This window comes from Daphnia pulicaria, chromosome 4 (assembly GCF_021234035.1).
Source record: "Daphnia pulicaria isolate SC F1-1A chromosome 4, SC_F0-13Bv2, whole genome shotgun sequence".
Classification (NCBI taxonomy): Eukaryota; Metazoa; Arthropoda; class Branchiopoda; order Diplostraca; family Daphniidae; genus Daphnia; species Daphnia pulicaria.
The window spans coordinates 18163221-18178842 of record NC_060916.1 but is presented as its reverse complement, the minus strand read 5'-3'; the positions used below and the strand labels follow the sequence as shown (position 1 = coordinate 18178842).

At 41.2% G+C, this 15622-nt stretch overlaps 2 long non-coding RNA genes across 2 annotated transcripts; both read right to left on the bottom strand.

Annotated features, from left to right (window-relative positions):
* Positions 1 to 3408: 3408 nt before the first annotated feature.
* Positions 3409 to 4096, bottom strand: LOC124336764. Its single transcript, XR_006917171.1, has 3 exons — positions 3905 to 4096; positions 3601 to 3782; positions 3409 to 3533 (listed from the first exon to the last, which is right to left on the bottom strand). It is a non-coding gene; the product is annotated as an uncharacterized LOC124336764 (long non-coding RNA).
* Positions 4097 to 14350: 10254 nt separating this feature from the next.
* Positions 14351 to 15622, bottom strand: LOC124338604. The gene is made up of 4 exons (XR_006917899.1): positions 15379 to 15622; positions 15310 to 15317; positions 14785 to 15023; positions 14351 to 14722 (listed from the first exon to the last, which is right to left on the bottom strand). It is a non-coding gene; the product is annotated as an uncharacterized LOC124338604 (long non-coding RNA).

Sequence of the window (15622 nt, the reverse complement as noted above, 5' to 3'; positions counted from 1 at the left end):
TAGGCAAAAATTCTGAGGGCCGCCAACCAATGCTCTCTTCCCGGGTCTTCACAAAATTGAGAAATCTGCCCGACGGCAAAAGCAATATCTGGTCGTGATGCGATGGAGAGGTACAGGAGACTTCCCACAGCTTCCCTGAACGGTACTTCTTCTGTATGGACTTCATCGCCCTTTTTACTCAGACGATTTCCAGGTTCAGCAGGCAGCTTTCTGGGATTGCAATCAGACATGTGGAAGCGGTGAAGAATCCGTTTGATGTAGTCAGGTTGCGATACGTACAATGTCCTTGCTTGACGATCTCTTGTGATGGAGAGACCAACAAAATGATTAGCTGGGGTACAATGCATGTCAAAATACTTATTCAGATCTTCGATGACGGATTTGACTACATTGGCGTTGTTGCTGCAGACAAGACCATCGTCTACCCAGATGACGACTGCCAGGAATTCCCCTTGAAGATGGCGCAGATAGAGACAAGGATCGGAAATGCTTGGGAGAAGGCCAAATTTCTTAAGGAAAGTGTCGAACGTCTGGTTCCAAACTCGAGAAGCCTGTTTCAGGCCGTAAAGGCATTTGTGCAGGTGACATACAGAATCCTCCTGTCCAGATAAGATGAAGCCTTCCGGCTGTACCAGGTAGATTTCTTCATCCAGTTGGCCGTAGAGGAAGGCAGTCTTCACGTCTAGTTGTGACATCTCCAGATCGTTGGCGGCGACAAAAGACAGGATCACTCGAAGGGTGTCGTACTTGACGACGGGTGAGAACGTCTCTTCATAGTCAATTCCATGACGTTGGGAAAAACCTTTTGCCACTAGCCGGGCCTTGTAGCGTGGTGGTGATCCTTTAACACCAGGTTTAATCGTGAATACCCAACGGGATCCAATGGGCGTACGACCAGGAGGTAGCTGTGAGATGGACCAAGTTTTGTTAACCATAAGTGAATTATACTCGTCCTCTATCGCGGCTTTCCATAAATGAGCATTGGGGCAAGCCATGGCGTCAGAGTAGCTGGTGGGCACGTACAGATCTTGAATCTCAGTTGTTGATTGCATAGATTGCCAGTGACGTCTGGGCTCACGAATGCGCAAAGGGTAGGGGGATACCCGCGTTATCCCTGAAGATATTGATGCGCTGTCGTCAATGATGGCTGGATCTGGATCGTATGACGGAACTAGAGTTGGGGCAACCACCCGTGTTGGCACATCTGATGAGGGGGGAGTGTGTGATGTTTCAGGTTGGGTATTTACATCGGATTCCCCTTCAGCCTGAGGCATTACACCTCCTTCTTCGTTGTTGTTAAAGGACTGGATTTCTCTTGATGGTCTAAATAATACTTCAAAAGGATTAGCTTCTTCATGATTGGTTGGAATATCTGGGACGTCATGGAGTTGTTCATCAAAGATGACGTCTCGGCTTATCTTGATTCTTCTGCTGACTGGATCCCAGAATCTGTAGGCCTTTTGGGTGGGAGAATACCCAACAAAATAACATTTGAGGCTTTTGGAATCCAACTTCCTTCTCTCAGCTTTCGGAATATGGATGTAGGATATGGTCCCAAAGATCCGCAGGTGCGACACGTCCGGTTTCTCATGATGCCACATTTGGAATGGAGTTATAGGTGAAATGCTGTTGCTGACACGGTTCAACGTGTATACTGCATTGGCCACTGCTTCTCCCCAAAGCTCAAGGGGCAGATGTTTTGCATGTAGGAGGCACCGACAGGCTTCGACGACAGTCCGATTGGCCCTTTCAGACACACCATTTTGTTCCGGCGTGTGTGGGGCGGAGGTTTCAAGACGGATTCCTTTGCTGGAGAGCCAACTCTTGAATATGTGGCTGGTGAACTCTCCTCCATTGTCGGACCTAAGAGTGTGGATCAGCCGGCCAGTTTCGCTGCGTAGCATGCCCAAGTACTCCTTGAAGGTATCAGCTACTTCAGATTTCTTCTTCAGAAAGTAGACACAGCGCCATCCGCTGTAGTCGTCGGTGAAGAGTACGAAGAATCGTGATCCACCTGGTGTTACTACATGCATCGGGCCACATACGTCGGAGTGGATCAGCTGGCCGACTTCATTGGCCCTTGACCGACCGACTGGAAAAGGAGATCGCTGCATCTTTCCGCTCACACATCCGAGACATGGTTGTGTTGTTGTAGTGTCGTCAGTGCGGAGATTGAGGCCATTTACCACACCATTCCGGAACATCTTGGAGATTGTCTTGTGGCTGGTGTGTGCCAGACGCTGATGCCAGACTGCTATTGATGGGGGTGATGGTATCGCCAGGCAAGCTGAATCCTTAATTGAGTTGGCAGCAGAAAGTCTTGGGTGAATTGCCAGATGATATAGGCTCTCTCCTATGCGCTCGCCAACCATGATGACAGCTTGACCCTTTTCAAAGGTAACTCGTGTTTCTATAAAATGAACTGATAGGCCAACATTAGTTACTGCTGCGATCGATATCAAGTTTGTGCCTAAACCAGGTACGTATAGGACTTTTTCAATCGTGGCCGTCTGCTGCGCTCCATTGACCGTAACAAAGAAATCGATGTCTCCATAGCCGCATACGTGAAGATTGGATGAGCCAATCCCCTTTACACTCCAGCTGCCGGGTGATATTGCAGTGAATGTGGTAAAGAAAGCTTGCTGGTCGGTCATGTGCTGCGTCGCACCAGAGTCGGCGAACCAATCATCTAAGCAGCGACTGATGAAACACGTAGATGACAGATAGGCATTATCTGTGTTAGGTGCTTTCGTCTTCTCTTTCGTTTCGGGGGAGATATTCGCCATTGCTGCAGTAGAGTCTTCTTTTTCTTTGTTTCTTGCATCCGCTTCGTCTCGTTGTTTCTTACGACACACCTCGATGGTGTGTCCCGGGGTGTTGTTGCATCGATGGTAGGTGCAGACCTTTGCAGTGTACGGTTGATGTCTATTGTTGTTGTTGAATCGGCCGCCTCTTCTGAAACCTCGACCACGAAACGTGGGTGTAGAGTTTGGGTTGTTTGAGCGACTGTGAGATGGGAAGTTATGAGCAAAGAAAGCTGTGTCGTTCGCGTCTGGTTGACCTTTACTCCAACGCTTCGCCATCGTTTCCTCTTTAAGAAGGCGAGATGTCAGGAGTGCAATCGTCTTCTCTGTTGCAGGAACACTATCCCAGGCCGTGGTGAAGCTTCGATAACTTGGTGGCAGCGTGCAGATTATTTTCGTCATGATTTGGATTTCAGAAACGGGGGCTTCAACGTCTTGTAGCTGGGAAGCCATGGTCTCGATCTCAGTGATGTGTGTCATGATATCATGATCGGGTTGGAATTGATATTCAAAAAACTTCTGCTGCAACACATGTTGATTCTCAACTGCATTTCTGAGGTGTTGTGCCGAAATGCGCATCCACATCTCGTGGGCAGTATTGCAGTTGACCAATGCTCGTTGTTGTTGAGTCTCAATTGTAGCAACTAGATAGTTTCTGGCCAAGATGTCTCTTTCTTGCCAACGAGCTCTTACTTCAGCATTTGTGACTACACGATCTGCATTGAGAGTCTGTGGAACAATATAAATAATTATCATCTGTGAGAGTGTACAAAGATAAACATTTTGTACAACGTACCTCAGCAGGAAGTCTTTCTTGTCCATTTACAATCTTAACCAACTGGTGTTGTTCGAGTAACAACCAGCAGCCAAACTTCCATAGAGGAAAGTTTTGTCCGTTAAATTTTGCTATGTGGCTTACTTCTCTCAGTGTCGACATCTTGTGAAATTTCAGAGGTTAGAACGTTCTGGGCCCATAACCTGTTGAGAATATACAAGGTTATTCGAGTCACATGAGGCATCCGTATTAACTAATACAGGGTACAAAGTTCCAATGTGTGGAACATACATAAGTGACACATTATAACAATGAGAAAACTCACCAGAATCGAATAAGCACAATACGGGTGTGTGCAGTTTCCAAATAGTTTATTTGGAACAGAAAAAGAAAATGAGAGTTTTAGATTGACACGAGACTGTAGCGTCGTTACCAGTTGACAGACAGAGAGAGAGAGAGAGAGGGTGCTAAACAGCAACCACAAGTAAGGAACCTTCACTAGAATATAGGCCGGTGGGTAATGGCAGATCCATCTAGCGGTGTGAGTTTGCACCCAAAAACAACAAGGAAAGTGACAGCAGTGGTTTGCTTAGTAAGCCGTGCTTTTTAAACAAAAGATAACAACGCATGACAAGCAGCCTCAGTGGATTTACCCGGAGAAAAACCATGCTGATTAGCACTAATCATATTGAAATGACCGGAGTACCACTGTAGTCTCGATATAAGAACTTCTCGAGAATATTGGCCAGGGTATTGACAAGACTGATTGGACGAAAGCTGTTTAGGCTGTCGTTATCAGTTTTGTTGGGCTTTCCAATGATGACAACCTTTGAAGTTTTCCAGCATTCAGTAAAATACTCGATATTAAAACATGCACTTCCATTACCTTCATATTTAATTTAATTACTGTATTTAACATACGGTCACGCACCACAATTTCATGAACAGGATAAAAAGTATAACCTTTTTCCATGTACATTGGGGGAAAGTATACCAGTTTGCTCACCCTGTCCCCTTTCCTTTCTTTCACTTTCAGGAAGAAAAGAAGAGAAAGCAAAAAGGACCGAGTTTTGAAGTGTTGTGGAACAAGTTGTTCTATTTATCCTTCCGCTTTTGTTTTTAAAGGTCGTCTCATAAGAATTGTATGACTTGCTCGATCACTTCGCAATCCCATATAGAGCAAAATGGAGATGTTAACAAGTCATTCTGGCTAGAGAATGTTATACGAAACATTGGTTTTTGTTACATAGCTATCTAAATTTTTAAAGAAGTAACCTAGTGCGGATTTTCCATTGTTACGTCACTCGTCAGCAAAAACTAAGAAGCCAAAAATATCAATGTATCAATCTAGTTTTCAAAACGGTCACCTTCAAAACTACAATCTTTTTCGATTTTTCAGACATACATTATTGGACATTGCAACCCCTCATTAATAATTGTAACTGGGAAGGAATTTTAGAAATGAAACCACAAACACTCTCTCGATAATAAAATTAGTACCATACTGTTGAACCATGTTAATTACAATTTCATACTGTTAATTACCATACTGATCTCTGTCCAAAGATGAACCTTGCTTTGGACACAACTTTTTTTAAATTCAATTGCGATATCTCCCCAAACTTGTTCTAATGGCATAATATTTCCCAAGGACCTTTGGCCAACCCAATTTTTCCAGTTCCTACTGGATTTCTTATTTTAAACAATAAGTCTGTTGCCTAAATTGCCTTTCGTCCGTTTTGGAAAAATTTGACTCGCGCCGTACTGAACAGCCGCACACAGGCAGCGGAAGACCGCAGTGGGATGTTGAATTACACATTTTTAAACATGAAAAAAGCTAAAATTACGAACACATATCAGTGAAATCAGTTAGCTAGCACGATAACGTCTTACTGAAAGATTTGCTTTATATGAGGGAAACGATGAAGATCTTCTAGGAAACCGGAAACGCCGTTATCGTTCCGCAAAGTATCATTCCACCTCACTAATACTGGTCGGAGCCCTCTTATTTAAACATTCCAACCTTCTTTTTAATCAATGTATATGTATATTCTTAATTAGTACTTATTCAAGTGTAGAAATGCCACGCCATTTAATTCCACGCTTAAGAAGGTTGCTATCGTATGCTTTCATATCATCTTTCTTTAATCTGGACTTTAAGCTACAAGGGTGGGTCGCTGACAGTCGTAAGAAGCATATAATTGTCGTCAAATAAGTTGCCAAATTTTCTTTTTGCACCACCAATAAAGCACGTGATAGTGGCAAATGATGTGTAATAATTGTCTTATTGGAAACCAGAAATTTTCTCTTTAAAAAGAATTAAAGCCCGTAATTAACGTCAACAATATCATTTTCTTTTTCACTTTGACATTTTACTCGGGCTCCTCAATTTCCATAGACAGCTGACGTTCTCTATGATTCATAATTTCACCAATTTCTACACAAAGAACTTTATTCTCGTCATCTTAGCCGTAATTTAACTCGTCTTCTGCATACGATTCATTGTCATGAAAAATTTCGATTAACGATCTTTTTATTATTGTGGTGCTGCCAATGGAAACATATTAAAATCATTTATAAATTTGAGAAGTTAACAGTGATCACGTAGTTCACTTTGTATGGTATCTTCATGTAGGCATAAGAATCAGAAATCTGATCACATCGTGAGTGTGGCTTCCATAAATTTTGCGAACTCCAAGGCAAGCAATTAGACGACGACTTATTTCAAATCTTTCTCTTCTGCATGAAAATAGTCCGTCGTTCCAAAAAAGCGTCGTTTATAAGGTGACCAGAAGTCAGTCATAGTACACATATACCAAACTTTCTGTAATTCAGCAATCAGTTTGCTTTTGTGGTTCCATATTTCTTGTTTAAAAGTTAAAAAATGGAACACCAACATTTTTGACGAGTTGACGATGCCATGGGTGGGATTATGTGATTCTGTAAAAGAAAGAAAACTATCGTCAATGTTTGATCTTTTTCCAATTCAAAATATTGAACATGCCAATATCACTTTCACAAGTTCTTTCGTTGTTTTGATTTCCCCAAATTATTAACCACTGGACCTCATTTGCTGATATGACTGATGATGACTATGATCTAATATCTGCTGTTTCTACGTAAATAAAGATCTTATCAGACATTATCTATAAATGCAATTACGTGGAAGGCAATACATTTCACCCTTGACTCGGGTTCTTTTTGCTTTACAGTTTTCTGCAAATGTAACATTCCAAATCCTTCCGGAAACATATTGAAAATTATTTAATCAAGCTGCATTTGTGTTGGATATTAAGTTCACTATAATTTCTAGGCAGGTTATCAACTTTACTGGAAACGTAGCAAATATTAAAAGAGGCGAAGTCACTGGTACACGTGGGGTAATCAGTGCAATTGAAGGTTCTTACGTCCGTTTCAAAGGCCCTCAACAACATTAATCAGCAGTTAAACCATGCTATTACTCAGTTAATGTACAAGCAATAAGTACAGTATATTTTAAAATTTAGCTTTGACACAACAAATTCTGGGAGCTGTCACGATTCTAGAACGCTATATCCAGAATGCTATCCTGATAGCAACATTATCCGAGATTTGAAGAATGGATGTTTTGGTGAAACGGTTTTTACTTGTAAGTAGAAGCTACGGTTATACTACTTATTTAAAATCTCATGTACGGCGCTTTACACTAACTAACGTTTTAACAATGCTTAAAATTTCGGAACCCAGTGAAAGAGCGTTTGGAGCAACAAAAAGAAGGTTTCACTGCTACACGGGAAACTTTATCATCAACAAGGGAAATATTCTAAAATTTTTATTTCATGTTTGTTTTGACGCACATCTCTGCTTGTAGCCATAATCTTCCAGAATTTGACGACGATTTATCTGATGGCCAACCCATAAACACACCACACGAGGAAGTTCCTTAATAATAATGGAAACGAAAAAGGGAAATTCTACCAACTGCATTGACGCATTGATTGATTTCAGTTGTCAGTTCACCCCAAGCTTAACAAGAAGCCTTTTTCAACATCAATTAATAACAAGTACATTATTTTCCTTTGCTTTCCCTCGCGATTAGTGGCGTCTTTAATACATTTCGCGACATCCTATACTTGAACAAGAACGAGGAAAGAACATAGGTGAAACTTTCAATAATAAGGTTATCTTCAAATCAAACTAGATAGTAATTACAGCAGTTACATGGGTTGCTAACTTTTCAACGATTTAATTGGCGTTGGAAGTCAAAGATTTGACTGGTGTGAAAGTCGTGAACTTCAGCTAGACTTGTAAGATTCTCCGTGGCTGTATGGTGTTTTCGTTCTCACTTTAATGTTAGCTTAGAAAATAATGCTCGAATAATTGTCTTTTGCTGTTTTTCTGAGACTTACACTAACTTCCTTCAGCGTGAAAATCTTTTTCCAATAGGAATCCCTTAGTATATTTTTTTTCTCTCCATCTTGATCGGATATGATTGCAAGTAGAGTGTTTAACTTTTAATCAGGAGCTTTTTTCACCAGATAAGTGTGAACTACTTCTGGAGAAGTGAGTGAACTACTTCTTCCACTTCCACGAGAAGAGATCTATCAAATCGTTAGTTCGATTTCTGCTAAACAGTAAAATTTGAAAACGTTCACATCGATTCCGTCATTCTATATAGTTACGGATATATGTTAACATAGTGTTGTTTACATTAGTCGCTTTTGATTGCTTTGTTCAGAAAGCTTAGTGACTATCTTTTTATTTGGTGTGTTGGCGTATTTTTTTCAAGAAAAACCAATGTAAATGTTTTCTAATAATTTTTCGTGTTAAAAAACGTTAAAAAACCATAAAATAACTTATTTTACCCTAAATATTATGTTTATGTGAACAGAAACTTAAATGTTTTCAAAAACTCTTCCTATATGTCGAGATTGGTGGTGGTCATTGATCACATTTGAGAAAACTATAGTCTGTTACCTTCAACGGTAAATCGTGTTGGAGATTTTCTTAGATTATTTAGATTAAAGAGACGTACAAATTATTATATAATTGCATTCAGTACTGAACTGAGTCGCGCCGTACTGGCAGCACCTTTTTCGAGCTCCCACTACACTGTTTGTTCTTGTGTATTTCATGTATTTCTAGCAAATCTGTCTGAAATTTTGACCATTTGTGAAACTAGTGACTGTGAACCTGAATGACAAGTTTTTTTGGCTGGTCTGAGTTCATTTTTCTCTCATTTTGAGTGTGCAAATCTCTTGTTTTTTTTCCTGCACGCCAGGATATGTGTGACGCCATTGAGCCGATGGCAATTACGCGCTCCTTCACTTCACTCCACGAATTAGCCCGAAGCTAGAGAAAAATGTTTTTATTGTATGGAGAAAACCAGGCATCATCTCCGCTCCGCCAACCAGACGTAGCTATCGTGCAGGGGCACAAGTGAGACGGGAATACGCATTTAAGCAGTTCCTGCCTCTTGGTTACGTGAATGCACGGTCAATTCGTTACAAAATTCCTCGACTCCAACAACACATTGAGTCTCTTGATTTGGACATGCTTGCCATCACCGAGACATGGGCGAAGACTGCAGAGGATGGTGACGACCTGCTGAAGCGAGCCTGTCCACATGGCTATTTATTTGTCCACTCGGCGAGATGCACTGGAAGGGGAGGAGGTGTAGCCATTGTTTATAGAGACACGTTTCGCTCCTTTGATTCGGAAGCAGTTAAAGCTGCAGGTGACTGCACTCATTTGAACTGACTGGTATGATGCTCTGCGTAAATTCGGTCTCCATTGATCTTCTTGTTATCTATCGACCACCACTAAACTGCATCAACCGATTCTTTACTGAATTTAATTCACTTCTAGAACGTCTGCCCCCCTCTACTAAAAAGACTCTGCTTATGGGTGATTTTAACATTCACGTTGACAATGTGGACGAAAACGTTCCAGCTCTGTTCTCATCGCTCCTCAAATCATTCGGCTGGTGTCAGCATGCGAAAGGCCCCACTCATACTGAGGGACACACACTAGATCTTTTCTTTCGCGTGTGGCCGACAACCTGCTCTCTAGTTGCAATGTCGGCGGTATTTTCAGTGATCAACTGGCCATTGAGGTACTGGTACGAGCTAATCGCCCTGTTCGGTCGAGAAAAATCATCACTTTCAGATCAATTAAAAAAAATTATACTGCGGCCTTCAGGAGTGACCTGTTGGAGTTGCCGCTAGTATAGGATTCTGCTGATGATGTTAACGAGTTGATGGAGCAATACGACCGAGTGCTGGCGTTTTTACTGGACAATTATGCACCTTTAAAGAAAAGTGTTATCACGATTCGTCCAGAGAATTTTTGGAGCACTGAATTGGTTGAAGAAGCGAGAAGACGAGCACGTGCGGTTTGAGAGAAGATGGATCAGTCGGAGATTAGAGATTGACAAGTAACTACTGTGGAAGGCCCGCGACCTTCTCACATTATTGTGTGACGAGGCCAAGACCGAGCAGCTGAGTAGGATGATACTTTACTGTGGCGCTGATCAGAGGAAGCTGTTTCGTGCAGTTGATGATCGGCTTCTGGTGAAACCGACGGGGAAACTTCCAGAGCATGACTCATTGCTGCAACTGTCGGATGATTTCATCGTCTTCTTTGCTGAAAAACCGACCAAACTTTGAGCTGAACTGGATTCGCGACTGTCTGGGGCCAATGACGAAGAGGATGTTGCTGAGATGGCTGTTCCTGATAAAGATTCTCTCCTTGAGTTTCCTCAAGTTTCACATAGTGATGTAATTGAAATGGTTAAATTATGCCCAACTAAATCGTGTTCTCTTGACCCAATCCCGACTTCTCTCCTGAAAACAGTCATCGATGTCCTTGCTGTACCGATTTCCTCCTTGTATAACTTATCTGTTTCCACTGGTGTGTTTCCCTCAAAGCTCAAAATTGGTCATATATCTCCAGACATAAAAAAGCCTAATCTCTGTCCCAGACTTTTCAACAATTTCCGCCCCATAACGAATGTGGCTTTCTCTTCAAAATGTCTGGAGCGCCTTGTTTCTTTAACGCTTTTACACCATCTGTCTAGCAATAACCTCTTTGTCCCTGTCCAGTCAGCATATCGGGTCAACCATTCGACCAAAAAGGCTCTTCTTCGTGTCTACAACGATCTGCTCCTGGCTGTCGATGCTGGAGACGCTGCAGTGCTGGTGCTTCTGGACTTTAGTGCAGCATTTGACACATTGACCATAGCATTTTTCTTCGGCGGCTAGAGTCAACATTTGGAATTCGGGGCCTGGCACTGGAATGGATGTGGTCCTATATCACTGGCAGGCATCAAGCAGTTCTTATCAATGGCTTTACCTCTGCGCTCGTCCCCTTACTGTTTGGTGTGGCGCAAGGATCAGTGTTGGGACCAATCGTGTTGATTCTTTACAGTACGCCTCTTTACCAACTGGTTCGTGCTTTTGGCGTTGATTCCCACTTCTTTTCTGATGACTCGCAGCTCTACAAGATTTTTTGCACTTTTCGTCGACTACTTCTTGTAGGTGTTTCTCAACAAGTAGTCTGCTCTACTTTGGCTAACTGCTTTGCTGCTATTCAACAATGGACGATTGTCAACAAGATGATGCTGAACGTGGGAAAGAAGGATTTGCTGACGGTATTGGATGTGAAAGCTGCTGTTCCTGATTCAGTGATTGAACTGTGTGGTGAGTCCATCACATCGTCTCAATTTTTCCGTAACCTTGGAGCCACGTTTGACGCCAATCTCAACATGGAGAAGCATGTCAGCGATATTTGTAGACGTGCATTCTATCACATCCATCGAATTGGTCTTATAAGAAAGTATCTGGACCAAAGTGAAACAGCTCGTATTATCTCTGCTTTTGTCCTGTCTCTCCTTGACAATGGCAACTCGCTTTTACTTGGTTTACCTGGAAAGCAACTTGACCAGCTTCAGTCAGTCCAAAACTCTGCGGTCCGACTGATCAACAGGACGTCAAGAATGGAGCACATTACACCCCAGTTGGCTGCACTACATTGGCTGCCGATCCGGTACAGAATCGACTTTAAGATCGCCACACTTGCCTTCCGCTGTGTTCATGGCACGGCACCAGCTTATCTGATGGAATTGGTATCACTTCACACGGCAACGCGGATTGGGCTTCGTTCGGAAGAGGACACACTCAAACTCGTCGTTCCACCTGCAAAGAAAGTTCGATGGGTAGAGTGCTCTTTTTCTAGCAGTGCACCCAGGATTTAGAATGATCTCCCTCTTGAACTCCGCTCTTTTTCCACCCTGACTAGTTTTCGATCCAGAATAAAAACTTACTACTACAGACTTGCCTTCCCCTCCCCTCCCCCCCCTTATAACAATGTAGTCAACCTATTGTGAGCTTAAGGGCGCCTTTTACCATGTAATGAATAAAGGCACCTTATAAATATATATTATTATTGTGGTAATGGTACTGATTGACGCTTCAAGGGAAAATAGGTTTAGTGTGTCATGAAAGTTTCGTTTGGTAGCTATTTGTGAAATGTGAACCTTTGCAGGGAGTCAGTGAGCAGTGAGATTAGAACGGTTTCTTTTACGTATTGATTTTGAGGTTTCCTTTGAGCAATTGTTTTAGAACAGAGATTCTTTGTGGCGGATGTTTTTTCTCTCATTTCTTTTGACGTTAGTAAGGCAAATTGATTTATTTCTTCAATTGTTTTACACAGCATTGTGGAACTTGGTATCCATAGCACAAAGTTCCTATTGTATCATGATATGTTCTCCATGGGGTCTGATATGAATGTAAAAGTGTCCTGTAACCCTTATTTTATTTTGGGAGAATTTTTAAAATGAAATATATGATTCTAGTTTTTAAAATTTGTATTAATTGATGCTTCAATGAAAAAGAGCAAAAGTAGTTTGGTTTGCTAGCCATTTGTGAAATGCAAACCTTTGAAGGGAGTGGAATTAGATAAGGGCATTTATTTTCCATTTTTTTATTTATTAACTTTTAGATTAGAGGAGCTTTCTGCCGCAATTTCTGAAACGTTTGTGAAAGAAACTGATCCGAGGATTTCTTTTAGATTAGAAAGAAACTGATTTAGAGCTAACATTATTTCTTGAAACTAGGGAATGCAACTCAACAGAAATCGGCCGAAAACTAACGAAGCAGAAGATGCTGTTTAGCAGCATTTTTTTCCAATCTTCTTGCTCACACGCCATTCTGACATTTCCTTCTTTTCTTCCAACTTTAGACAAGTCACGGAGAAAGAGATGATCTCTTTCAAAAGAGAGACATGCCGTGTTGATAAAACGAATACCACCGCCTCCCCCTTCAAAAAAGTTGTCAGTTTGGAAAAAAAACTCTACTAGATCACCAGGGTTGCCACTAGAAGTCCGATGTAATGACAGTTTGTTTTGACAGTTGTCTTCTGCCTTTTCATTTTATCATTGCGGCGTGTCAAAATTCATTGTCATACTCCGTATACTTTTTCTTTGCTGTGTGTTTTTTTAGACAGTATGGGTATTACGGATTCTTCAGGAATTTATGTTTCTGTATTTTAAGAAAAGAAAGATCAATAAAAAAGTTCTCAGAGATTTGTTTTCTCATGCTAATTTGAGCCCTGACAAACTCATATCACAATTCTCGGGCTTTCTCCAACATGTGCTCCCTGATTATGAGAGGATAAGACGAGGGTTGTTCCCTGGAAGTACAGCTGGTTCCTCCCAATGAGTCACTATGACTGGACTTTTCACTAAACTCGGACTTGGATCTTTTTCACTAAATTTCCATATCCAATATATCTTGTAATCGTTCTGCGTCTGGTTCTGGCACAGAATGTTGATGTACATTGGTAGTTTTTCAAAGAAGACAGTTTCACCTAACTTAGTGAACGTTATTTCATCGATCACGCGTTTCATCATAACTCTTTAGCATTTTGGTTCTTTAAGCGTTGTCCACTGCTTACTTGACAGCCCTACTCCATAATCTCTTCTTCCTTAAATTAGATAGCCGTTATCATTAATAATGGTCTTCGGACGTGACAAAATCCTCAGAATTTTCTTGGTGCACTTTTGACATTCATACAAGGGGAATTAGTTTTGATGTTTCCTCGTGGACCGTGGACCAGGTGAGCCATAACAGTGGAGAGTCTCAGATAAAGTGACATTAATTTCATAGCAGATTGTAGTATCAATTTTGTCTCGTGATGATGGAGCATCGCGGATATAGATCCAGATCAGCATTTAACAATGAGGCAGTCCGTTATTTTGAAATTCGATGACTTTGATTCGGGCCGTGGCGAAAACCGTAGTACTTACTTTTTCTCGACATGTTCAACCAACTCATGAGTTATAAACTTTTGTGACCACGTTGAGAGGATCCGAAGGTGTCAAGTAGTTTGGAATTCCGGCAGAAATTTCCCTCCACTTGCCATTACGAGTTAACCTTAAATAGAGTTGGTTTTCCAATTTAGCGATAATGGCCATCGCTTCTTGGTAGTTTTGCTTCAGGTCTGGAGGACTGCCAATGAAGAAGGGAAGGAGAACGTAGATCGAGCTAATTTCCTCTCTCCGTTCGATTGTTGACATTATCCATCAGTCCATTGTACTGCTGCACGCGCATTTCTGCCTGGTTTTCCCAGATGAATTTCACGTGATTCAAACTCGACCTTGACGTAAGAGCCAACAATTCATTGTTAAGTGAAAAAAATTCTCACTCACGCGGGCTGGGGTGCGCCTAGCACTTTTCGCAGCCTACCAGTTCCAATAGTCTCCACTCTCTGTCTACTTCCTTCTGTAGACATCTTAATGCTTTAAACCTTGTATTTAATTTCTATAGCACAATGCATACATGAGTACAAAAAAAATGAGTTTAAAGGTTTGTCTTACTTCTGAAGCTGGAGCTTGAAGGAGAGCTGAGAGAACTCTGACTTCAAGTACCAAATCCACGAGTATTTATACTCAAATGGGAGATGGAACATGCACGAACATCCCATTAAATCGGGGTGTGGATGGTTCCGGTTTCTCGGTATAAGGAAGACAAGTTAAAGATTTAGAAACTTGTTCTTGTCTTTCTAGTTTCCTTCGATTGCCGTATGAGCCGTTGTGCTCAGTATACTTCTTAATCCAACTTTCTTAACCGATGAATTTTTCTGTCCCATTTTTTTTAACTTCTTCCTGTTGAATTAAGAACATGTAATTATTAGTAATGTTAATAATCTATTTTTATTTACACTTACCTCTTTCTTGCTGCTGGACGAGGAATCTATTACGCTGCTGTACGAGGACTGAGATTATCTTTTTCTTTAAAGTCGCACCAAGGGTTCGTCCTAACAGGATTTCTCCAAAATCAAGAAAGGTGAGTTAATTTGAATAAAAAATTGTTTTAGAGTAACTTGTAAAGTAAACGTGTCTGTAAAGCAGGAGATCCTCTCCAGATTTTAGGAGCATATCATGCAGCTTCTTTTGAGTCATGTTTCTCAGTGTAATGTTAATTCACAGCATATGGTAAAGCCATTGACAAGTTCTCACACTTGTTGATGCGTTTACCATACGCATCTCCTTAATTACTTTAGCAGGCATGGCTACCATCAGACAAGCCATCGCCCGTCATCCCGTATATAAATCGGACATTCGATCTATTTGACCCCTCGTTGTATACGGTCACTCGCTTGTGCTTGTAATCGTGTTACAGTTGTCTTGGTTGGTTCTCAATACACCTTTAACCGCACCTCTCGTGTTTGACTCCTGTGACACATCATCACATCAGCATCTAAAATAATACAAATAATTAGTACAAATTTTAAGTTATGTTTTTATTCTTTTCTACTTACATTGAGGATTTTCTCTTTTGTGCTGGCCCATTTCTAGGCCGGTTTGGATGTTTGAAGGAGAAATGAATTAATTGAAATTATTTCTGCCTATAAATACTAATTGAAACGCAATTGCAAAAGGCCTTCGTAATATTTGCAATCACTTCTTTTTTTCTTCAGGAATTTCCGTTTCGTTAAACGTTTTTGGAAGACAGAAATTTCACCGCCAGTCGGAAGCTGTTTGAATTTCTGCCGTTTAACAACA